This window comes from Geotrypetes seraphini, chromosome 2 (assembly GCF_902459505.1).
Source record: "Geotrypetes seraphini chromosome 2, aGeoSer1.1, whole genome shotgun sequence".
Taxonomy (NCBI): Eukaryota; Metazoa; Chordata; class Amphibia; order Gymnophiona; family Dermophiidae; genus Geotrypetes; species Geotrypetes seraphini.
Genome location: NC_047085.1, coordinates 245,183,660 through 245,209,380, shown reverse-complemented (window position 1 = coordinate 245,209,380; position 25,721 = coordinate 245,183,660). Strand labels below are relative to the sequence as shown.

The 25,721-nt window shown below is 42.7% G+C and overlaps 1 protein-coding gene across 4 annotated transcripts in view; it reads left to right on the top strand.

The window, feature by feature from the left end:
* The window catches only part of CDH12 (cadherin 12), a 799,528-nt gene that overhangs the window by 215,665 nt on the left and 558,142 nt on the right, over window positions 1–25,721 (top strand). The window lies entirely within an intron of this gene.

Sequence of the window (25,721 nt, the reverse complement as noted above, 5' to 3'; positions counted from 1 at the left end):
ACCCAGTATTTCCAAATAGGCCCTGCACGCTGCACGTGACCGACTCAAAGCCGACGTCAGCTCTGACGTAGGGGGAAAGACATCAGTTGGGTACATGTTCATGCTGTAGGCAGGAAAAGAAGACAAGCCTCTTGGCTTGAGCTGCCTTCAACCCCTGCTGTTATCTGGATGCAAACGCGGGACACAGAAGGGGTCGAATGTGGGAGGCAAACACGGGACACTGAAGTGGGGGGGGGGGTAAGGAGTGTGTTTTTGGACACAGAACTTCAAGGCACAGAACTTCAAGGCATGAACTCTGGAGAGAGGATGGAGGAAGGTAGGGAAAGAGATGCTGAGGTAGGGGAGGGAATAGAAAGGGAGAATTGGGTGTGGGTGTGTCAAGTGAAAGGGAAAGAGAGATGATTGTGTACACGGGGAATGGAAGAAAGGAAAATTTTTGGTCATAGGGAAGGAATGAGGTACAGATGAGAGGGAGAAATGTGGTGGAAAGGGAACAGTGGGACAGATTGAGAGGGATGCAAGAGGGAGGAATGTTAGACATAGAGGTGAAGGGAATGGAGGGAGAGATGTGGCATGGTGCTGGAGAAATGTTGGGCATTGGGTTGGTGGGCATTGGCGAAAGATGCTGCACATGGTCCGGGGGATCAGAGAGGGATAAATGCTGGACCATGGTAGGAGGAACCAATGGACAGCTACAGAAGAATTTACAGAAGATGGGAAAGCAGAAAAAAGAAACTGGGACCAACTTGATGGAAAAATAAGTCTCCAGACAACAAAGGTAAAAACCGGAATTTATCTACTAAAATATGTTAGCTTTGGGAAATGTATATAGTAGATGTCTTTGTATTGTGTTGAAAAGAAAAGGAAATGCATTTCTGGTTTTATTTCTAAAGTGTTGAAGTACTTGCTGACCCTTTCTGTGGCTGGTAGGGATCCCAATCATTGCCAGCAGAGGACCTCCTCTATAGACGGCCAGAACTCCCCCTCCACCAAGCGCAGCAGTCGCTGACAGCATCCATGAGCCACTGAGATGCCAGCATCTATGACTCAGGGACACTATTGCTGCCTGCCAAACTTGGGAAAAGGGACCCCTGGCCAACTGCAGAGGAAGTCCTCAGCTGACAGCTTGTTGGTCCTCATCAGCTGAGTATTTATATTTTACATTTGCTTTAGAGACTCTGGTAGAAATCCGTTTACAAAGTATGTATTATTCCCAATTAATATTTCCAAATTAATAAAATGTCTTTGCTTATTTGTAAATGGGTCTCCACCAGAGCCTTTAATTCAGCAGCATAATTAAATGAAATAACTATTTCTGAAGTTTATAGGGATGGATGGGAACGGAGGAATTCCTCGTGAAGACGGGTGGGGATGGAGGGATTCCTCATGGGGATGGGTGGGTTTTTTGGCGGGAACGGCTGGGATTTCTGTCCCCGCGCAACTCTCTAATTTGCACAGTGGTTTGCTTTACAGGCAGGAGAAATGTGTTACAAAAAGGTTTTGCTTAGTTGCTACTAGATGGGGACAGATTAAATTGTTTTGGGTAGCTACTTGACTCTGGATGTATTAAAGATTAAAAAAAACAACAACAACACTTTGGGCTCCTTTTACGAAGCCACGTTAGCAGTTATAGCGCACGCAGATTTTTAGCGTGCGCTAAACCCACGCTACGTGGCTAGAACTAATGCCAGCTCAATGCTGGCATTAGCGTCTAGCGTGGCTTGCAGTTTAGTGCACGCTATTACGCACTTTAAACCGCTAACGCGGCTTCATGAAAGGAGCCCTATGTATTGAGTAATATTTCAGACCATTAAAGATAGAATAGGCTGAAGACACCCCCTCTTTTACAAAGGTGAGCTAAGCTTTTTAGAGCATGGTAAATATTAGCGCGTGCTAAACATGCGCATGTTAGCCTATGGACACGTTAGCGCACGCATTGATTTAGCACGTGCTAAATCCACGCTAAAACGCTTAGCGCGCCTTTGTAAAAGAGGGCCTCTGTCTGAAATAAAGGGTCATAAGAACGTAATAATTGTCATACTGGGATAGACCAAAGGTCCATCAAGCCCAGTATCTTGTTCCCAACAGTGGCTGGTCCAGGTCCCAAGCACCTAGCTGTTTTTCATATGAAACTGTCATATGAGTAGATATTACCAAATACGGATTATTTCTGTGAATATGATGACAGGGATAAATATCGCCCCTAAACCATAATATATTGGAGATGATTTCTGTTTCTCAGATTTACTTCTAGGGGTCAGGTATAATATGTTCAAAATATCCTGCCCATGAAGCCTGCAATCTTGTGGATATATATATATATATATATATGTGTGTGTGTGTGTGTGTGTGTGTGTGTATATAAATATTATATATATACACACATTAACATTCTGTATAGAGAATGACACGGGGACAAATTTTTCTCTATCCCTGTACTCATTTTCTCATTCTGTCCCTGCCCCATTCCTGCAACTCCATCCTTATCTACAGAAGCCTTAAACACTTTAATATCAAAAGTGTTTGAGGTTTGTGCAGTTAAGGCAGAGCTTACAGGAATGGGGCTGGGGCAGAGACAGCGACAAAACTCATGGGGACAGGATGGGGAAATTGAGTTCCTGCTAGGACGGGGACAAATTTATCCCCATGTCATTCTCTAATTCTGTAGAATACTCAACACACCGGGGATATGTAATAACCAACCATATCACCAAGAACAATGTAATACAATGTAACAGACCCAAGAAAGTCCTCAGTGTTTCTTAATTCAAATGCAATGTACATGTTTTTTTGAGAGCTCAGAAAAAAAGTTTGTAAGAGACCAGACTTGAAGCAGAGTTCCAGCAGCAGGAAAACTCTACTTTTTCAATCATAGCATATAACATGGCTTTGTAATGTAATGTAATGTAATTTATTTCTTATATACCGCTACATCCGTTAGGTTCTAAGCGATTTACAGAAAATATACATTAAGATTAGAAATAAGAAAGGTACTTGAAAAATTCCCTTACTGTCCCGAAGGCTCACAATCTAACTAAAGTACCTGGAGGGTAATAGAGAAGTGAAAAGTAGAGTTAGAGGAAAAATAAAAATAAAATAAACATTTTAACAAGACAGCATTGATCTAAATACTTTGGAAGGTAGAAGAGAGGAGAGAAAGGAATAGAAGCAGAAGGGGGAGCCGTTAAACAGTAGAATTCTGGAGAAATTTAAATGATAGAAATAGAACAAAACAAAGACAAAAGGTAAAACAATAGATAAGATTAAAGATAAATCATAAGCTGGAAAGAAAAATAAAATAAAACTTTGTCTTCAATCCACGGTTTCAGCGTCAGTGATGAAGTGGAGCAAGTAAGTTTAGGAGGAGCGATTGACGTTTCCAGAAAGGGCTTCTTCAGGGAAGAGACTTGGCAGACAGTCCCAGGATGCCTATGTCTCCTCCCCTGCGATGTTCTCCCATCCATGCATTCCCTCCCAGACACACTGCCCGTGCCCCAGCCGCTCCAAGGAGGCTTTGTATTTGATAAGTTTTCAACACCTTGCCAGTTAAATCTTGCATAAACTATTTAAAAAAAAAAACTAATCTGCACTGGAGTGGAGCAAAGGCTTAGGCGGGTTTTGACACATTTTACATCCAGCTGCCTCAGAAAACCCAACACTGACTTTATTCATGCTGGCCTCATGATCTCCTGTTTCTCTTCACTTTTCACAAATGCAAAGTTTTGTTATGTGCTATGACTAATAAAGAAGGGTTTTCATGCTGCTGGAGCTCTGCTCCAAGTCTGGTCTCTTACAAACTTTTTTTCTGAGCAGTAATTTTTTTTTTTTTTTTAAATGACAGGGGTTGCCATACAACAGATTACGAATAATTGGAAAAATTGAATTATAGCTTTTGGTGGGAAGGATAACTGCCATGCAGCAAGGAAATTTTAACAAGATACTGTAAAGATTGAAATTACTGCATAGAATAAATATTAATTTTTCCCTTTTGTTCATACACGTCCAGGGTGGGAATATTTTATGATTTCTTTTGCTTATGAATAATTGTTGGATATAAGGGATGGGGGATATTTGATGCAAGTTAAAATTTGATGATATATTAAGTGATGTTAAAGTATAAATTGATTGTATTATATGATATACTTATTGTGAGGTTTTTTGTTTTTTTTAGTTCAATCATCTTTATTAGCATTTTGAAATATACAATAAAGAGGTAACAATGACCAGTAATCAAAATCAACAACATCAGCAATGGTACATGTTGATAATATCCTCTTTGTACCTGATTTAAGTAAAAAAAAAAAAAAAAAGGCTCAAATACACAAGCAACTATTGGCTTATCGTCCAAAGCTGTGAGTTTTAAAAATGAATAAAGATTAATAATATAAAAAGAGAAACATTAAAGACTTTCTTTGGATTCTCTAATTCTATTCATGTCAGCCCTCATTTTTAAAGGGACTACGAGCTACTTTTCAAAGGGGCCCCTCCTTGTGACGATTTCCTTTGAAAATGAGGGCCAACTTGCAAAGAATGTTGCAGTGTTTCTGCTTTGAAGCAGTTGTAAAGTAAGCACTAGAAAGTTTGTGTGGTGGCTGGAAAATTCAGTCACTACATGTGGTTTCTCTCCCCTAATCTAACCCTACTAGCATTAAGAGGGTCAGTAATTAAACCATGTTGTTGCATAGTTACGCAAGTCTTTATCATCTAAAAACTTAGGCCCCCCTTTTACTAAACCGCACTGGGGTATTTTAGCACCAGGAGCCGCGCTGAATGCTGTACGATGTTCCCGATGCTCCTGGGAACTCTGTGAGCATCGGGAGCTGTGTGGGGCGTTCTGCGCGGTTCCCTGTGCTAAAAACCGCTATTGCGGTTTAATAAAAGGGGGGGCCTTAGTTTCTGCCCCCCTTTTTTTAAGAGAGGTGAATGTGTTAAACCTTACACATCATATTTAAAAGTTCACTGCATGCAAAATCATCTTCCTTGCTTAAAGTAAGTGATATTTTATTTGTAGTGTGCAAGAAATATCCATCCAGACAGCCAATGAGTTCACACAGCCACTTTGCTGCCTGCCTCTTACAAGCAGCAGAGTACAATGATGGCTTTGTAACACTGCTTTTATGTTGAGCGCTTTTTTTTTTTTTTTTTTCACCCAGAAGTGACACATTTTAGTGAATCAGCCATACCTGATTTAGTTTGGATTTCACAAGATTGGTCTTTATACTTTATTTTAACTAGAGTTATGAAATACAAAGAGAGATGTGATTGAGCGGTTGTTGCATGGAACATAGAAACATAGAAAAAAGCAGCAGAAAAGGGCTATAGCCCACCAAGTCTGCCCATTCCAAGTATCCCCCCCCCCCTGAATTTACTCCCTTAAAGATCCCACCTGAGTATCCCATTTTCTCTTAAAATCCATCACGCTGCTGGCCTTTATCACCTGGAGTGGGAGTCTGTTCCAATGATCCACTACTCTTTCGGTGAAGAAGTACTTCCTGGAGTCGCCATGAAACTTCCCTCCCCTGATTTTCAGCGGATGCCCTCTGGTGGTCGAGGGTCTCATGAGCCAGAAGATATCATCTTCTGACTCGATGCGTCCCATGATGTACTTATATGTTTCGATCATATCTCCCCGTTCTCTTCTTTCCTCAAGTGAGTACAGCCACAATTTTTTTAATCTTTCTTCATACGTGAGATCCTTGAGCCCCAAGACCATCCTGGTGGCCGTTCGCTGAACCGACTCGATCCTCAGCACGTCCTTTCGGTAGTGTGGTCTCCAAAACTGAACACAAGTGAGGCCTCACCATGGCTCTGTACAATGCCAGGAGCTCTACTATCCCAGGATGACCTTAGAAAAGCTGCTTTATTTCCCTTTTGCATTTGTTTACCTGCCTGCAATTGGTTTATGATCTTTTCTCTGCTATCATTATGAGTGCCAGGAATGGGCAACCAGGATATCCATGCTGGAAGTGTTTGCATGTGCTTTCCTTTAGTGCTAAATTATGAAGCATCTTGCTGCAGAAATACAAATTGTATTGTTTTAAAAGAATCTTGCAGAAACAGAACTATTCATCTAGCTAGCATTCTCTATTGTATGGTAGAGCGATGTTCTTTTGTTGTTGTTATACTGTGTGCATTCTGCTGTGAAGCGTTTGATTGAAGACGACAGAGCTGCTCATTTTGCCTAACTTCAGCAGAACTGATTAATATCCACATCGTTAAAGTGAAGCAGAATGTATACTTAAAATATGTTTTAGATGCTAGAGCTAGGAGAGAGACATTGCTCAAGATCACGAGAGGAGCATTAACATTGGGACTCGTACTTCAGCCACACTTCTCATATATCACATACTCCCCATTCTTTTCAAATAATTCCAATACACTCTTTAATTGGCAAAAGTTGGCCGCAGCTTTAATTAACATCATTTTCAAAACTCAATTTGATTATAACATTTTAACATATAACAATTCTCAACCAAATTTCCCAACATTCCTTGAATCAATTCCTGGAGCTAATCGGTATCGATCTAGCCCCAGTCTCCCCGTCTTCTCCTTTACATTCTCCGGTGACCCACGGTATCGTCAAGTCACCTCAACTCGTGGCGGTGCCGCCCACGAGGACATAATTCAACTCATCTTATTTATATAAATTTTCAAATCATTTGTAATCAAATGCTCCCCTGTAGGCTCTTCTTCCAGCTGCGACCCCACCAATCCATACACCCGTCTCCACCCTGTACACCCCCCCCCCCATCTCCTACCAACTTGGGTGGGAGGGAGGGGAACGCCGACTCCCTCGCACCACCCTCTTCACACAGTGAAATTCTACCCGCCCAAATGCCACAACCAATCCCTATTCTTTCTTCCTTCCTCCCCTCACTCCTAACCAATCCCCAATCTCCTACTCCTTGGCCAATCAAATTCATCTTCTCCTGTTTCTATCCTAACCTTGCTCTTTCCTACCCCCCTCCCCTTTCCAATTTTCTTTTGTGGGATTTGGCTTCGCCCAATGTTATTAGTCACCCAGTTTAAACTGGGTGGCCCCCTTTAACATTGGGACTCGTACTTCAGCAACACTTCTCATATATCACATACTCCCCATTCTTTTCAAATAATTCCAATACACTCTTTAATTGGCAAAAGTTGGCCGCAGCTTTAATTAACATCATTTTCAAAACTCAATTTGATTATAACATTTTAACATATAACAATTCTCAACCAAATTTCCCAACATTCCTTGAATCAATTCCTGGAGCTAATCGGTATCGATCTAGCCCCAGTCTCCCCGTCTTCTCCTTTACATTCTCCGGTGACCCACGGTATCGTCAAGTCACCTCAACTCGTGGCGGTGCCGCCCACGAGGACATAATTCAACTCATCTTATTTATATAAATTTTCAAATCATTTGTAATCAAATGCTCCCCTGTAGGCTCTTCTTCCAGCTGCGACCCCACCCCCCACCAATCCATACACCCGTCTCCACCCTGTACACCCCCCCCATCTCCTACCAACTTGGGTGGGAGGGAGGGGAACGCCGACTCCCTCGCACCACCCTCTTCACACAGTGAAATTCTACCCGCCCAAATGCCACAACCAATCCCTATTCTTTCTTCCTTCCTCCCCTCACTCCTAACCAATCCCCAATCTCCTACTCCTTGGCCAATCAAATTCATATTCTCCTGTTTCTATCCTAACCTTGCTCTTTCCTACCCCCCTCCCCTTTCCAATTTTCTTTTGTGGGATTTGGCTTCGCCCAATGTTATTAGCCACCCAGTTTAAACTGGGTGGCCCCCTTTAACATTGGGACTCGTACTTCAGCCACACTTCTCATATATCACATACTCCCCATTCTTTTCAAATAATTCCAATACACTCTTTAATTGGCAAAAGTTGGCCGCAGCTTTAATTAACATCATTTTCAAAACTCAATTTGATTATAACATTTTAACATATAACAATTCTCAACCAAATTTCCCAACATTCCTTGAATCAATTCCTGGAGCTAATCGGTATCGATCTAGCCCCAGTCTCCCCGTCTTCTCCTTTACATTCTCCGGTGACCCACGGTATCGTCAAGTCACCTCAACTCGTGGCGGTGCCGCCCACGAGGACATAATTCAACTCATCTTATTTATATAAATTTTCAAATCATTTGTAATCAAATGCTCCCCTGTAGGCCACTGGCAGTGACAGATTCTTTCTTGTCACTGCCCCCCATCAAAACTGCGACCAACTATCTCCTGGAACAACTCCCAATCAAATCCTGAAGGACACTCAGGAAAATGTTCAGCCCAATAACAGATAAATGAACCCCATCCGGGCGAAATAAACCCGGACAATCAACGGAAATGAGATCATGCACCAAAACTAACACCCCCAACATTGAAACAAATTTTGAAATCTCAGCATTCACCCTCTTGCGAAGCCGCTCTACGGCGGCAGGTTTGTGAGCATCCCTCCAGCAACTCCGCGGGAGTATATGAGACCAAACCATGCGGGCCCTAGGAAATGTACAGGCCACAAACAATAAATCACTTTTCATCTGTCGTATTAAATGGACCCCTTTTACTTTGCATAAATCATTGCCTCCCAAATGAATCAAAATAAGTACAGGTGCAGAAAAACAACTGGCTTGATGTAAAGTAGGCAACAGCTGGTCCCAATACATGCCTCGAATACCGAACCAGCGTAGCCGAATCCCATGTTCCACCAGTCCCAGATTATTCCCCCAACGGGATTCTTGAGCATGCTTATGCGCCCAAAATATGAGCGAGTGTCCACAAACCCAGACGCATATATCAGGAGGCAGATGAACAGGATGCCTGGGATCTGGAAAAGAAACTGACAGACAATAACAAACTCAAAAGCCATACAATATCATACCCGCACATATCCCTTATAACAATTGGAACGCCATCTACCTACCCTCTTAATTAAGGCAGGCGCCGCACCAGCTGCCGATGCTGTGGAAGCGGCCCCAATCCTAAAAGAATGCGTCCCATATTCACCCGGGTCATATCCAACAGCCACCAAAGTTTTTCGCAAAATCGCTGCAAATTGATATCGAGTCATGGGCATACCATTTTGATGTACCAACCAATAAATACCTCCCCGGGGCCTAATGTCCCTATAGACCAGGGCACAACGTACTGGACAAACTGGAAGCATGTCCTGACCCCGCAACACACACCACACACCTTTTCCTTCCTGGTCCGTCTTAGACCGCCTGAAATAAATACGCAAGGAGGTCACATCCAAGTGCACATCCTGTGCCTGTAACCCCAACTCACCCTGGGCATGACTGAATGGTGCCACCAGCTCACCCACCCGACAAGCAGCAAAAAAGGCAATGACAAATGCCAACTGGAACAAGGTGACCTCAAAAGAGGAAAAACAAACTTCTGGCAATCGACCACATAACTCAACCAAAGAGTCATAAAATATAGGCCGACGTCTTAATTGAGGTCGATAAACCGGCCCCGCACGGGCATAACCCCTTAAAAGCCTTTTTACCAGAAATGACCCAGTAACATTACTCCATCGTAACAATTGTGACACAAAATTCAAACTAGCAACTACTTGCGAAACCATGGCAAAAGACCATCCTTGTTGCGCACTAGTCACAATGAAATCAATGAGCAATTGTTCAGAAATAGGGATAGAAGAATCCACCCCACGCTGTTGTAGAAATAGCATCAAACGCCTCCAACCCGCATCATAAGCTTTCCACGTGCTGGGAGCTAATGATTGTTGTACCAGCCATCGACAATGCGGCGGAACTGCGCCCATAATTCCTCCCTCATCTCTGTAGGGTAGAGCTCTGCTTCTGGGGCTAACGCCCGGAATCGAGACCACTGTAAACGAGAGAGAGAGTCAGCGAACTCATTCAAGACCCCAGGTACATGCCTAGCAGACAGGAACAGATTAAGCCGTAAACACGCCAGCACAATCAAACGCAACAACTCCATAAGCAATGGGCAGTGAGCAGACTGTTTATTGATGGCATGCACAACTGCCAAATTATCCGAAAATAGAACTACTCTTCTATTTGCCAATTGACCCCTCCAAAGCTCCAAGGCCACCCACACAGGAAACAATTCTTGAAGAGCAATATTGGAACCCAAACCCAGCAACCTCCACCATTCGGGCCAACCCTGGGCACACCAAGCACCCCCAAAATATATCCCAAAACCAATCTCTCCAGAGGCATCCGTAAACAAATGTAAATCAACATTCGACACCCTAGGTTGCTGCCAAACACAGACGCCATTAAAAGATATCAAAAATGACCTCCATAATTGCAAATCCTCTCGTACTGCCTTTGTCAAACGAACCATGAAATGTGTACGGCGTAAACCTACTGACAAGAATGCCAAACGCCTGGAAAATATTCGCCCCATTGGAATCACACGTGCCGCAAAATTAAAATGACCCACCAATGATTGTATTTCCTTTAAGCTCAGTTTCCGCTTCTGACAAGCTGCCCCAATTGCCTCCAACAAAGCCTGAACCTTCACTGTGGGCAGATGAGACTCCATGCGAACAGAGTCTAACTCAATTCCCAAGAAGGTCAACTGAGTAGATGGCCCCTCACATTTGTCCAAGGCCAACGGTATACCCAATTGTCTCGCCATGATTCGAAAAGCAGCCATCAAACTCTCACACTCCCCAGACCCCGATGCTCCAACAAACAAAAAATCGTCTAAATAATGAACAACTGAATGCAGACCACTAACTTGCACCACTACCCAATGTACAAAGGTAGAAAAAGCCTCAAAATAAGTGCAAGAAATGGAGCACCCCATAGGCATACACTTATCAAAATAAAATTGGCCCTCAAACTGAAAACCTAATAAGTGAAATGCACTCGGATGGACAGGTAACAAACGGAATGCAGCCTCAATGTCTGCTTTTGCCATCAAAGCACCCGAACCACATTCACGTAACCGAGTGACTGCCGCATCAAGTGAAGCATACTGAACCTTACAGAACTGAGGATCAATAAATGTATTAACACTGAGTCCAGATGGATAGGACAGATTATGGATCAATCTGAAATTACCCGGCTCCTTTTTTGGAATAACCCCCAAAGGAGACACTACAAAATTCTCCAAAGGAGGTTCCACAAAAGGCCCAGCAATACGCCCCAAAATTAGCTCCTTATCCAATTTTTTCAGAACCACCTCCCTATGCAAACCCACTGAGCGAGCATTACCAGAACGATGTACCAATGGTGGCCCTTCATATGGTATAGGAAAACCCTCAGAAAACCCAACGTCTAAAAGATAAGCATCCCCCCGGTACGGATAGACAGACAACCACTTTTTTAACTCATGCAACTTAATGGGGGAAGGCGCCTTGACCAGGGATCCTATTCGTGAAGAACCCGGAACCTGGAAACTGGCCTCTACCGAAAGGCCCTCCGCCGGGGCAACGAAAGGCAGGATGTCCCCAAAAACACTGACTACAGCAGTGTCGAAACCGACAGTTGGCCCGATTACACCGCCCCGCATTAAATTGAAAACAAGCTGCACTAGTTGATCCTCCCTGCAAACTGGCCCCCCCGCCCGAGACCCATATCTCCCCCCGATACCACACCAGGGTGAGACCATCTGGGACTCCCAACACCTCTTCTACCCGCAGATGAAAAACCACCCGTCAAGGTTCCAACTGTGGAATGAATTGGTCGAAAGGTAGACCCACGAGATGGTGTCATTTCTGCCAACCACAAATCCACATCCCGAACACCCCAGCAATCAGCTTTATCCCGCGCTAAACTTTTTCGAAATTGCTCGTCATAATTGAGCCAAAACCAGCCTCCATATGTCCGGTAAGCGTGTAATATAAGATCCGCATAGCGTAATAAACCAGAATAAAGGTCCGGCCTGGCCTCACCTAATACACTGGCAAAAACATTAAAACCCAACAACCAATTAAAAATATTTTTGGCTACACGCCCTTTTATCTTTTTTCCATCCGCTTTATTACCATCCTTAGGCCCCTGTCCCTCCTGTTCTCTACCCAACAAACTAAAAAAATCAATATATTTGCCCCGCAAAATCTTCCGCTTCCACTTAGGGGAAATGTGACAATCTAAAGGTGCAATAGCACATAATGTATGACCTTTTCTAGAAATTCCAGGGGCTCCTTCTGCACTCGCCGGCAGCCCTGCAGAAACACCCCTAATCAAACCAACCCCATCCTCTCCTTCCGAGGAAGAGGAAGACTGCGAGGAATCAGATGAATCCGAGGACTCCCAGACCGCTAGGGGAGCGCCCCCTACTGCTCGCCGTTTACGCTTTTCCAAATCCATACGCTTAACTATGTGCCTCAAACGCATCAAAAATTTTTTATCCTTTAAACTCTTACAAATGTCCTGGCACCCCGATCTATGCTCCCCCAAAGACCGACCCGCTATAGTGCCCTCACCAACTCCATCACCCCGCACATCTCCCAAAACCTCCAGTAAAGATTGTACCAACTCACCAGATGTCCGCGGTGCCGCTGCAACACTGGTACTGGCAACTTCTCTCACCGGAGTCCTGCTGGTGTCTGGGACAGACATTACCGCCGAAGACAAATCTGGAACCTGGGAAACCTCAATAGACCCACTAACAGCCCCTGCCACCAACTTAGTTTTCTTACTTGCCCTCTTCACTCCCATTCCCCTAACACTCGTACTCCGCCCCGTACCCTGCTTCTTACCAACCCCTTTACGGACTCCCCCACTTGACCCCTTCTTCACACTCTTGTCTTTTGCCCCAATCTTCTGCCCTGCTTTGTTACCCGCACTCCCACCTTTTTTCACTCCCCCCATCTCAATTCCCCAACCAAATTACCCCCCGGTCTATAATTGAATGAACCAAAAGAAAATCCTCCCCTACCAACACTCCACTATAATAAGCAGGGGAAAAGAAACAAGAGAAGTAATTAGCTCAACAGTTATGTGCAAAATAAAGAATGTAATTATGCAGTGTTCATTACCATGTCATCCCCGACTATCAATTGTCCACTCCCCGTCACTCCACCCTACTTTTAAACAACTGTCTTCCCCAGCCTACCTCCACATCACCCACTCCCCACCATCACTCCCCAGGAAAATCTTACAACAAAGTTGCCACCAACCACCCACTCCCTGCTGCCAACGTCCGGAGCTAAGCACTGAAAAATTTTATTTAAATTCTCGATCATATTAAAATGTTCAAGCAGTGCTCTCACTGCTCACTCTCTCTCTCCCCCCCCCCCCCCCCGAAGCGCCCAACAGCAGACTAAAACGCGCTGACACAACTAACAGGCTGCCTGCAATATGGCCAGCACGACACTCTGCAGCACCAGACCGCCCCTCCTACCTCGCACGCCGCCGCGACCTCACTGCTCCACTGACTACCGATGACAAAAATACCGCCGAAGCCCTCCTCTGCCCCGAAGCCGCGTCGGCAAAAAAATTTTTTTTAAAAAGTGCAGTTCACAAAGGGAAGCCGACACAGAAAACCGACACGAACGCCGACTCCCTCGCACTACCCTCTTCACACAGCGAAATTCTACCCGCCCAAATGCCACAACCAATCCCTATTCTTTCTTCCTTCCTCCCCTCACTCCTAACCAATCCCCAATCTCCTACTCCTTGGCCAATCAAATTCATCTTCTCCTGTTTCTATCCTAACCTTGCTCTTTCCTACCCCCCCCCCTCCCCTTTCCAATTTTCTTTTGTGGGCTTTGCCTTCGCCCAATGTTATTAGCCACCCAGTTTAAACTGGGTGGCCCCCTTAAAGAAGGAACAGCGTGGCATTGTTTGCCATAACATATTTTCTTATTTTGAGATATGAAATCAATAATTCAGATTTTTTTTGGTTTGTTTACAATTGCAGTAACAAGAAGGAAATTGTGTAAAAGACATACCTATTGCACTGCTAACAGCATTTTTTTTCCTGTACACGCTCCTTTCAGTTAAGTCTGAAGATCATGGATGAATGGTGCTAGATGTTCATAGCTAAATGTATCTGTTTTTAACTATATGGCTGAACGCTCGTATAGGTTATAACAGAGGCAACACACAATTTTCCCATTACTGCATATCCTCCTTTCACATGCCTAGTGGCACATGATTAGAAGGAATCTACATTCTGCTCAGCAGGACCTGTTTTAGGGGGTAACAAGCAGAGCAATTACCATGGTTCCCTATGCCACAGGGGGCCCCAAACTTATTTCATGCAGAAGAAAACATAGTCATAAGAGAGGCTTTGGGATTCACTCCCTGGTTTCTTGCCGGGACACGCTGCATATCGTCCCTCTGGCTCAGACATTGGGGGTCCATGACTAGCCATAGCAGGACCCCTGAGGCCCTTGTTTCTCTTACTCTAGCGCTGTTGCCTCTGCTTACTAAGACTCTTTCTCTGCCAGTCCTCAGAGGAGCAGTTCTTGGGCAGAGGGGAGGGTAACACTTCAGGGAAGGGACTCTGGAGATTCTTGCTCAAACGGTGCAATGGATGCTTTGCAACCCTTTTTTCCTTTTAATTTGCAGCTATTAGTGATGTGTGGCCAGGGCCTTCAAGGGATCCAGCGAATCACCAGCCCTGCCACCGCACTGTCTGGTTGGTGGTTTTGGTAGGTTTGTAGCACTGCTTTCACTCTTTCTCATCCCCTGTTCACAGTTCATCTCTCTCTCTCTCCTACCTCCCCCCCCCCCCATGATGGGTCAAAGATTTTTCCCTTGAACATCTCTCCCTCTTCCCCCCATCTCACACAGCAATCCTTCAAGCCTGCCTTTTGCCAGCAGAAGTATTGAACACAGTCTGCCTACCTGCAACCAGCCTGAAGCCTTTTCTATGCTGATTGCTGCCCCTGTGGATAAAGGAAGTGGGCTACAGAGAGGGAAAGCGAACTGGGTTCATTGCTGCTGATACTGGCAAAAAACAGGCTTGGAGAATCACAGGAAAGTAAAGGGAGGGGTAGGATAAAAGAAGGAGAGACGTTCAAGGGATAAATCCTGAACATGCAAAGGGGAAGGGGGAGAAGAGACCTGAATGGAAAAAGAGGGAGAAACACAGGACCTTGTGGGGCTCATAATCGAAATGGAAATGCATCTAACATCCCGCCTAAGTCGTTCAAGTGCTAATAATCGAAACGGATTTTAGATGTATCTAAAAACAGCTTAGGCATTTTCAGTGCTGCTGTACGCCAAGAGCTGAAAGCGGCGTTTTAGGAGGAGTGGTGAGGCTGGGTTAAGGGCGGGACGTGAGCTGACCTAGACTTAGGGCTCCTTTTACTAAGCTGCGGTAGCGTTTTTAGCGCGCGCTGCAGATTAGTGCATGCTAACCCCCGCGCTACGCGGAAAAACTAACGCCAGCTCAGTGGAGGTGTTAGCATCTAGCACGCGCAAAGCGCATGCTAAAACTGCTAGTGCAGCTTAGTAAAAGGAACCCTTAGTTGTACTGCAAGTATAACCGAAAGTTTAACGAGACTGCCTATTGAACTTGTACGTTGTGACTTAGGCGATGTAAAAACAGGTCTAAGTGCCCAAAAGGTATCCAGAGTGACCAGATAAGCACTGTAGACACAAAGTACAGACGCCCCCCACAAATTGGAATTAAAAATGTATATACCTGCCTCCAGGACATCAGCACCTGGTATAGGAAAGCCTAGTAAAGCAGCACAGAGGTGGCTTAAGTAGTCTGGGGAGGTGAGCTATTGAACCATAGAGAGGAAGACCCAGACCCATAATCCACTCTAACCGCTGCATTCATGGTAAAACATGTGAGTCCTCCAAAACCTCCTAAAACACTATTGTACTTCCATATAGGTGCCATCTGCACCCATAAGAGCTATTGAGGTGGTAGACAGGTGGGTATAGTAGGTTTATGTGGGGCTCACCATGACCTATAAGGGAGTTATGGTGAGATGTTTATGTGGCACCCTTTTTGTTAAGTTTGCAGCAGTGCCCTGTAAGGTACCTTCTCTACTCTGTTGCAATTTCTAGGTGGCCAGTCCATGACTTTGCTGATCCCTCCCACTTCCAAAAAGTCTTGTTTTAGGCATTTTGACTTGGACAAATTTTGGGACGAGAATGGGGTATAAAGATAGATGGCTGGAAGTACAGTTAGACGATTCTCAAAAAAAAATAAAAAAATGTGAATGTATTTTTCGAGAATGGACTATAGACTCTGCCGACTTTTGGCGACTAGTGACTTAGCCCCAAAACGGACTTAGACATATTTTTTTATTATACCCCTCTATACCTCTAGAGAAGTACAGGAGAAATGCCAGATCACAAGGGAGAACTAGGAAGGGAGGAATTCCAGAGCAAGAGGGATCTGGGAAATCTCAGACTGGTAAGCCTGACTTCAGTGTCGGAAAAAAGCCGTGGAAATATTATAAAGAATAAAATTACAGAACACATAGACAAGCATGGTTTAATGGGACAGAGTTTGCATTGATTCAACCAAAGGAAGTCTTGCCTCACCAATTTGCTTCATTTTTTTGAAGATGTGAATAAACATATCCTAAGATGCAGTCTTTCTCCTCCACACATTCTGGAGGCAAGGGGCCTTAGTGCTGGTACAGATGACGTGAGAGCACACACACTGCTTGTAAAGTTCCAAGAGGCTGCAGGTGGGAAGAAAATGGTTCTTGGCTTAAGTTAGGCCACAGGCCTAAAGGGGCAGCAGAAATAGTCCTACATAGCAATTTTTTTATTTTTTTTTGTAATTCTTTATTGCTTTTCAAGTCGAGTACAAAGTGCAAATTTTTTTTCCAAACAATTAATACTTTAAACAGCACTTACAATCAATCAAATAATACAAAATTTATTTCCCTCCCCCTCCCTGGATGTGTGTGCAAATCAAGTAGAAATTGAAAGCTTATACAATTAATCAGAATTAACAAATTTTGTTAATGGACTCCACGTTGCTTTAAAATATTTTATTATGTCCCAATATTTCCAAATTCATTTTATCAAATCTATAAAATTGACACAAAGTTACCCACTAAAAGGAAAAATTTAGCTTGTCCCATTTTTCCAATTCCTGGTGATCATTTGCATGGCAACTCCTGTCATAATTATACAAAGTCTGCTTTTATATATGTCCATTGGATTTTTAACTTTCAACAATGTCCCACATATGACCACATCATAGGACAATGGAATTGATGTTTCCAGTATCATTAATTTGTCCCCATATTGATTTCCAAAAATTGAGTATCAAGGGACAATAAAACAACAAATGATCCAGATTCCCTACTTCAAGATGACAATGCCAGCATCTATTAGACTTTGAACAGTCCAACTTTTATAAACAAACTGGGGTCCAAAATATTCAATGTATCCTCCAAGTCCAAATCCATGACCATTGAGCTGCTTTATCTCAATCTTCCAAATATCTTTTAGGCTTGTTTTAGGTTTTTTATTCAAATATTCAGATATTAATTTGTACCACTTGGCGGCTGGGTGCTCTTGCCAATCTGTCTGGAAACATAGGCCCGGCAAGCTATGCAGATTTTTTAAAATTGTGCCAATCAGGGAACTCTTTCTGAATGGCCTGTTTCAACTGCAACCATTTATAAGCTTGAGACTTTGATATGCCAAATGATTGTTGCAGTTGTAATAAATATAGCATTTTCCCATTTGAGATCACATCATCTAGAGTACATATGCCTGACTGCAGCCAATGTTTCCAGAGGATCTTAAGACTTGCCAATATGAATCTTGGAGTTCAACCATAGGGACTGATACAAGGATTGTTGTATTGGAGTAGGTGTTAAATTATTAATGAATTTTAATATATTCCAGGTAGAAAAAAGAATACTATTGTCCTTGTATATTCTGGGCAACTTGATACTCAAAATGTGGCTCAAACATAATGGGGACAAGATCAACCAGTCAGGCAGATTCTCCATGAGTTCAGGAAGGATCCAATACATACCCTGACGCAAAATGAAGGCTTGATGATACCTATAAAAGTTTGGAAAATTTACCCCCCCACCGATTGTGATTTTTGTAAAGATAGTAAAGCCATTCTAGCAGTTTTATCCAATCAAATAAATTTTGTAAGAATCCCATTTAATTTCTTATAAAAGGAATTTTGAAAATAAACCGGTAACATACTCATTTGGTAACAAACCACAGGCATTTTGATTTTTTGGACTCTTCCCCCACCAAAAAAGATGTAAAGAGTTCCAGTGCTCACACATTTCTTTGAATTTCAATAATAAGGATTTTTCATTTACTGTCATTGTATCGTCCAATGTTCTTTGGATCATGATAACCAAATATTTTATACCCTTTTCCTTCCAAAGGAATGGGAATGGATCAAATAAGCCTTTTACACAATGCACATTTAATGGAAGAATCTCTGATTTGCTCCAATTTATTTTGTAACCAGAAAATTGGTAAAGTTGTTAAATTTAGACCAAGATTTATATCTATAACATCTACAATACAATACAATGTCTTATATACTGCAGTTCTCTGCAAGGAATCTATGTGGTCTATAATAACAAGGAAGTTACATTTTTTAGAGTGAAAGGTGACTGTTGGAGGAAGATAAGAGTGTGTTTATAGGGAGACAAGTTATGTCTTTAGTTTCTTACTGAAGTCAATGTATGTGGTGGGCTGTCTTAAAAGTATTGACAGTTTGTTCCAAATGTGGGGAGCTTGGTATTCGAAAGTGGTTTCAAACATTTTCCACCATATTTTTTGAGGTGATGGGAGGGATAGTTTGAAGCGCTGTGTTTTGTGTGAATTGAAGAAGGAATGTGGGATTTTGATATCAGATGTTAGTCCTTCTGAGTTTTCTCCATAGATCGCTTTATAAACCATGCAAGCTATCTTGAATTGGATTCTTTTGTTTATCGGTAGCCAATAGTGGACTTGCCCTATCATATCGATTCATTTTGAAGATTAATCTTGCGGCCATGTTTTGTAGTAGTTGGAGTCTCTTGCGTTCCTTTTCTGTAGTGCTGTCATATAACGAGTTACAGTAGTCCAGGTGGGATATTAGGACAGATTGTGTTACTGTCCTGAAACTGGTCTCTGTTAGGATTGGTCTGATTGCCCTCAATTGTCTCATCTTAAAGAAGACTTTTTTTCACTGGAGAGGTGATATGTATGTTGTAAGTTAGGTTTGAGTCAAGCGCAACTCCCAGTACTCTACGAGCTCTATGATTGCGGAGCAGGTGCGGTATACAAACCTAAGGTTTAGTTTAGTTTAGTTAGTACTAAGGAGGAATTTTCTATCTTTAGCTTTTCACCTGTGGCTAACTCTAGTTCTATGCTCGGTAGTGCATTAGAATCTCCAAACCATAATATGTTTGTTTTAGATTTGTTTTGTTTTAGGAAGTTATTCCTCGTTCAGGTACTCCGGTCATTGATAGTAGTTTTCAGGTAGTTTAGGATGCTAGTGAAGAATTTTTGGGCTATTTAGAGAATAAAGATGTCATCTGCGTAGGGGAAGATGTGAGCCTGGGTTGAGGGTAGGTTATTTCCCAGTGCTCTTAGGTACATGTTAAATAGTGCAGGCGATATTGGTGAGCCTTGCAGAACACCGTAATTGGCCTTCCAAGGTTGTGATCTCTTGTTTTCTTTCCAGACTTCATATGTTCTGTTCTCAAGAACTGTGAAAACCGTTGTAGCACCGTGCCTTGTACACCTAGGGCTCCTTTTTCTAAGCTGCGATAGCATTTTTAGTGCACGCAGAATTGTAGCGCGCGCTAAACCCATGCTCCGCGGCTAGAACTAATGCCAGCTCAGCGCCGGCGTTAAGGTCTAGCGCGTGCGGCAATTCCGCGTACGCTAAAACCTGCTATTGCAGTTTAGTAAAAGGAGCCCCTAGTTTGTTTAATTTCAGGAGTAATAAAGAGTGGTCTACTGCAGAGATATCACATTGCAATTTTGGATGTTAGTTCGAGCAAGAGGGATTCAGGGCTGTGCTTTAGTCTGAAGCCACGTTGTGGAATCCATCTGTTTGGTTTATGAAGTTAGCAAGTTGACTATTTGCGCAGAATTCTAGTATAATCCCCACTATTAGTCTGAAGTTTTCTACTTTGATCAGGTCAAGGTTTGTGGTAGAAAATGACACGGTGACGAAATCCATCACTGTTCCCGTCCCCGCAGATAACCGCAGGAAATAATTGCATGTCATTTTCTAGTGTCTATTTCAACCTCAGTCCTTCTACACCAGCATTCTTCAAAGCAAAGCTTGCGGGTCAGTGGCTGTGCCCATTCATACTCTGATTCTTATAGGAGCCAAGGATAATGAAGCCATTGTGACATCACTGATGTGATTGGCTCTTAGGCACTGGTGGAATGAGGCATTATGACATCACAATATCTGTTCTGGATACCAGAGACTGTCATTCTGTAGTGTCTATCTCAACCTCAGTCCTTTTACACCAGCATTCTTCAAAGCAAAGCTTGAGGGTCAGTGGTTGTGGCCATTCATACTCTGATTCTTCCCTCTCTCCTTAAAGAATGACATGAAGATGGTTTCCCGCGGTTTTCCGCGGGGACGGGAATGGTGATTAATTTTGTCACCGTGTCATTCTCTAGTTTGTGGCTTTGGGTACAGGTGTCAACACAATGGTTGACTTCTCTATGTCTCCAATCCAGAAACCAGCTTGCCGGCTGTGCTTACCCTGCTGTCAAAATTTGGTGCTTTATCTGGCTATACCATCAATTGGGACAAAACTGAGGTACTCCCTCTAAATTCGTATTGCACTCAGGCGATGATATCTCCCTTTGGCCTTACTTGGTGTCCCCATGATATTAAATACCTGGGCATCCGTTTTTGTGGTTCATGGCAGGATACACTAGACTTGAATGTTACGCTTTTACTCTCCAAAATTCAAACTTTATGCTCTCAATGGTCCCCCTTGCATTTGACTTGGTGGGGGCGACTAGAATCTATACGCATGATGATGACTCCCCAAATTCTATATATATTACAAATGCTTCCACTTCCTTTTCCACCTCTTTTTATCAAAAAACTGGATAAGATTCTGGTAAGATTTCTCTGGAATGGAAAGCCATCTCGCATAGCACTGTCTACCCTCAAAAAGCCCTGGCACCTGGGTGGAGTGAATTTCCCTCACTTCTCTACATATGCCTTGGCGGCGTTGTTACAAGGAGTCAGTAAATGGTTTTTGCCCCCTGAAAGTCCTGAATTACCTTACTGGGGGAAGCTTGAGAGGGACTTGCTGACTCCCTACCCTCTTGATAAGATTTGCTTTTCCTCTGGGTTTCCCTGTTTCAAAAAGTGGGTGATCCTATCTGGTTCTCAGAAGGCACTTCTGCATCTTGGTCGTGAGCTGCAATATCCTTTATATTTATCTTTATACTCTCCTGTATGGGGGAACCCTCAAATCACTGTGGGCTCCCGCATGATCTATTGGTCTGTATGGATTGCCTGTGGGATATGGTCTATACGTGACTTATTGAGGTCAGGCACTTTGATGACATTTTCACAATTACAGTCCGTATACGGACTACCCCCCCACTCAATCGTATAGATATATACAGCTTAGACATAGCATGTATGCTATTTTTGGGGCTGACTTGCGATGCCTTCACCCTAATCGAGAATCCCCTATCATTCCTTTGCTGTCAGCTTGGAGTAATAAGCCTCATGTCATGTCTATGATATATAATGTTTTCCGGAATGCAGGTCCGCTCACACTACTGCCTGTACAAAAACTGTGGGAAAGGGACTTGTATCTATCTATTTCCGAGAGTCAATGGACTCAGGTTTGGCGGCGTTGCAATAGACCCCTGCACTCGGCCTCTATTAGACAATCTCTGTTTTTTGTTCTGCATAAATCACTTTGGACTCCAATTAAACAACAGCGAGCTGTACCCACTTCTTCTAGTGAGTGTTGGAGATGTCTTACGCCTACTGGAACTTTACAACATATGCTCTTTGAGTGTTCCTATGTTTCTGCTTTTTGGACGGAGGTTGGTGATATTGTGAGCCATATTATCCCCACTCCTGCAGTACTGACTTATGCTATGGTTATATTGCGTTCCGCAGTATTTGAACCTCCTCTTTCTCGTCCTATGGAGACCTTATTTGACATTCTATGTGGACTGGCCATTAAAACTGTATTACTCAACTGGAAGAAATCACGTCCAGTGTCTACCTCTCAGTGGTGGGCTATGGTTCTCTCTGCCTATAAATACGAATCCAGAGTGGCTGAGTGCAGGGGTTCTCAAACAATCTTCCGAAATATATGGGCCTCATTGATATCCTATTGTGATTGTACCGCCTGACCTGTCCTGAAATGTTCTTCTACTATGTACCTTATATAGTAGTGTATACACCTAGTGCCACTGAGTCCTGAATAATGTTTGTTCGAGTCATGCCTTCGAGTTTTAGCCAATATGTCGTACCTGATTATTCTTCTTGGAATGTTGTATGTGCTGCCCTGTACTGATAATGTTACTGTTATGTTTTTTTTCCCTTCTGTACATTGTATTACTTTTCTTTTCTTTAATAAAAATCGATTGACTTAAAAAAACACAATGGATGATATTGTTTTTTTTTTTTTATTTCAAATAATTTTTATTGTAGTATAAAGAAAACATAATGAATACTGAATTATCAATTGCACTTCCATTTCTTTCAGCCCTTAAAATAAATTCTACTCGGTGACATTTTGCATAACATAGTAGATGACGGCAGATAAAGACCCGAATCATATGGATTATTATCTTGTTCTTAATATTTATAGTGTAAGCTATACCCATGTTCTACGGACATAATCAACTATTTTCCATGGATATTTGTGACCTATTATAATAATTTCCAGTCAAGAACAACGGAGTTTCCGGTCCTGAATTGGGCATCAGTCCCACTAAAGGTTTAAGTCTATTAATACCAACATGTGAATAATACAGCAACAGGAAAGGACTGCTGAAGCACAGTAATGTTAAGTGGGATGTAATGAACCTTAGCCTAGTACATTAGACTCCTAAGTTACGATGCGCTAAATGATGTCTTCTCATTATGTCAAACATTTGTTTTAAAATGTATGTAATACCTCCCCATATTTTGCACAAGGCTTCCGATATATGGCTTGTGGAGTACTCTGTATTTTTCCATTGAGGATAGCAACGACCCCACCCCCAAATTTAAACTCTGCTTTTGGTATTGCTTTAAAACATCAATTGTGGCATTTATAATAATACCTGCATATTCAAGGCTGAGCCATCCCTAGATTCTGGGCTTGAACATCCAGGTGTAGCTGCTAGAAGTTATCTAGGCACTGCTGATATTTGGCCTGGGAGGTTGGATATGGCCCAGCTCCGAATATGTAGAGATAACATTAACCGCCATAGCAGGATTTAAAATTATTTCTGATTGTGTAGCGTTTAAAGATTGTGGGGTCGTGAGTGGATGGAGTCAGTTTCTAAATCATTTTGTTATATATAAAATTAATGTGGCTGATTATTTAGAGCAATTTAAGCAGGCCAAAGAGGCTTTGGCCCTCTTAAATTGCCTAGTGACACCCAAAACGCCAATATTCAGTGACACAAAGCTGTGCAGTGCTGCTGAATATTACAGTGTCTCTCAAATTGTGTGCCCAGGCACAGTGGTGTACCCCAAAGAGATTCCAGGTGTGTCAAGAGAGACTCCAGAATTTTTACTTTATTTTTTTTAAAATTCCTTCCTAAGAATACACTAGAATAGATGAGATGTACATCGCATATGCAGGAGTCTGTCAATGTTATGAGCGTCTGTGAGCCCAGACAAGTATTATTCTTTACCGCGATTGGTCCTCGAAAACTAACAACAAGCAATTTTATTTTTATTTTTTATGCAGTAGTTATCCTAACTTGAGCAACAAAGCATCAAGGCTTTGTTACTGTTTGGATCTCTTTATGTTTATGAAGTTAGATTTTCAGCTCTGACAAATTAAATTGGAAAAAAAAAAGAGAACAACTGCAGATGGTGGATGATGAAATGTGACTGTAGAGCCACATTTTGAGTTAATTTGCACTCACAAATAAGCTCATCCATCTCATTGATTAGAAATTCTATTTGATCTATTTTAGTTTCACCATTGTTACAATTATCCATATATATCTTAAAGTACTTTAAATAAATAACTCTCAAATTTAATTTTTTGTTGATTTTGCAATTTTATAATTTGAATTATTAATGTGCCGCAAAAAAACCATTTTGCAACGCTTAGTGTGCCGGAGCTAAAAAAAAGTTTGAGAGACACTAGAATATCAGCTCTGACCAGCCTCCCCCCAAAAAATAAATAAATAAATTAGGTTCGTCAAGTGGGCCAGGGGACTGTGTTCGGGAGGAGTCAGCTGCTGATTATTCTTAGAGTGCTAAAGGGAAATTAAAAAGTCACCTATTTAGGGATGCCTTTGACTAATTCACTTCGTATTAGTAGGACACCAACCCTTATGAGGGCATTCCACCACCTATGTTATTCCCTTCTGGGTTTTTTTTCCATTTTTCATTCTCTTTCCTACACAGATTGTAGTTCTCTCCATATCACCCTCTCCATTTCAGTAGGTCAGTATTGTTCTAAAATTATCTGTCTCCCCTTTTTCTTTTTTGTTTTTTACTATTGTACATCGTGTTGAATTTATGAAAAAGCAATTTTATCAAATTTTAAATAAACTTGGAAACTTAGAAAGTGCCTAGATAACTTCCAGCTCCATGTTGGTTAGAAGAGTGCCAAGGTAGTTTGGATCTAATGTAGAAAACATTACTGTTGGCTTAACCTGGTTTTACTGTGGGTTTTACTAGCTGAGTATTGCAGAAATGCTTTCAACATGGGTGTTAAATTGTGCAGAAATCATTACCACACGTTGCAGTAAAATACACTTCCCTCTCAGAATCTGCGGTTTCAGCATCTGCAGATTCAGTTATTTGCGATTTTAAAACAAGCAAACAAACAAAAATTTAAATTTTTCAGGCTATTTTAAGCACTGTAAGCCCCCCCTTAAGCTTTACCTGGTGGTCTAGCAGGTTTTTTGGTGCAGGAGCAATCTTCCCATGCTCCTGCCCCGTGCAGATCGCTCACAGGAAATGGCCAGAGAGACTACGGGAGCTCAAGGCAGCCATTTCCTGTGAGCGACCTGCATGGGGCAGGAGCATGGGAAGATTGCTCCTGCCCCGAAAACCCGCTAGACCACCAGGTAAGGCTTAAGGGGGGGGGCTTACAGGACTTAAAATAGCTGGGGGGAAGCGGGGGTTAGGGGCAGAACCATCCAAATATTATTTGCGTTTTTAAATATTTGTGGGTCGGCTCTGCCCCTAAGCCCCGTGGATACGGAGGGAGAAGTGTACATGTTAATGTGGCCATAATCAGTTCTGTAGCCATGCAAACAAAACAGTTTTTTGATTCACCTGCTGTGCACTGGAAACATTTTACGATGTTCATGGCAGCATAGAAGGATTGGCTGAGAGGAAAGGGGTTCTAGTGGCACTCTCTTTCTCAGCCTGTCCACCCTGTTCTGTTTCTGCCTGTAACAGTACCTGGTAGTAGGGATTTGGGCAGCTTGTTCCAAGCATATGGTGTAGCAAGGCAGAAGGGATGGAGTGTGAAATTGACAGTTGACGAGGTCACAGATAGGAGGGACTTACCAGCTGTGTGGAGCTCATGGGGGGGATCATAGGGGAGATAAGTGAAGAGAGATAGTGAGGGGTAGCTGAGTGAGTGCTTTGTAGGTCAGTAAGAGGAGTTTGAATTGTATTCGGATATAGATGGGA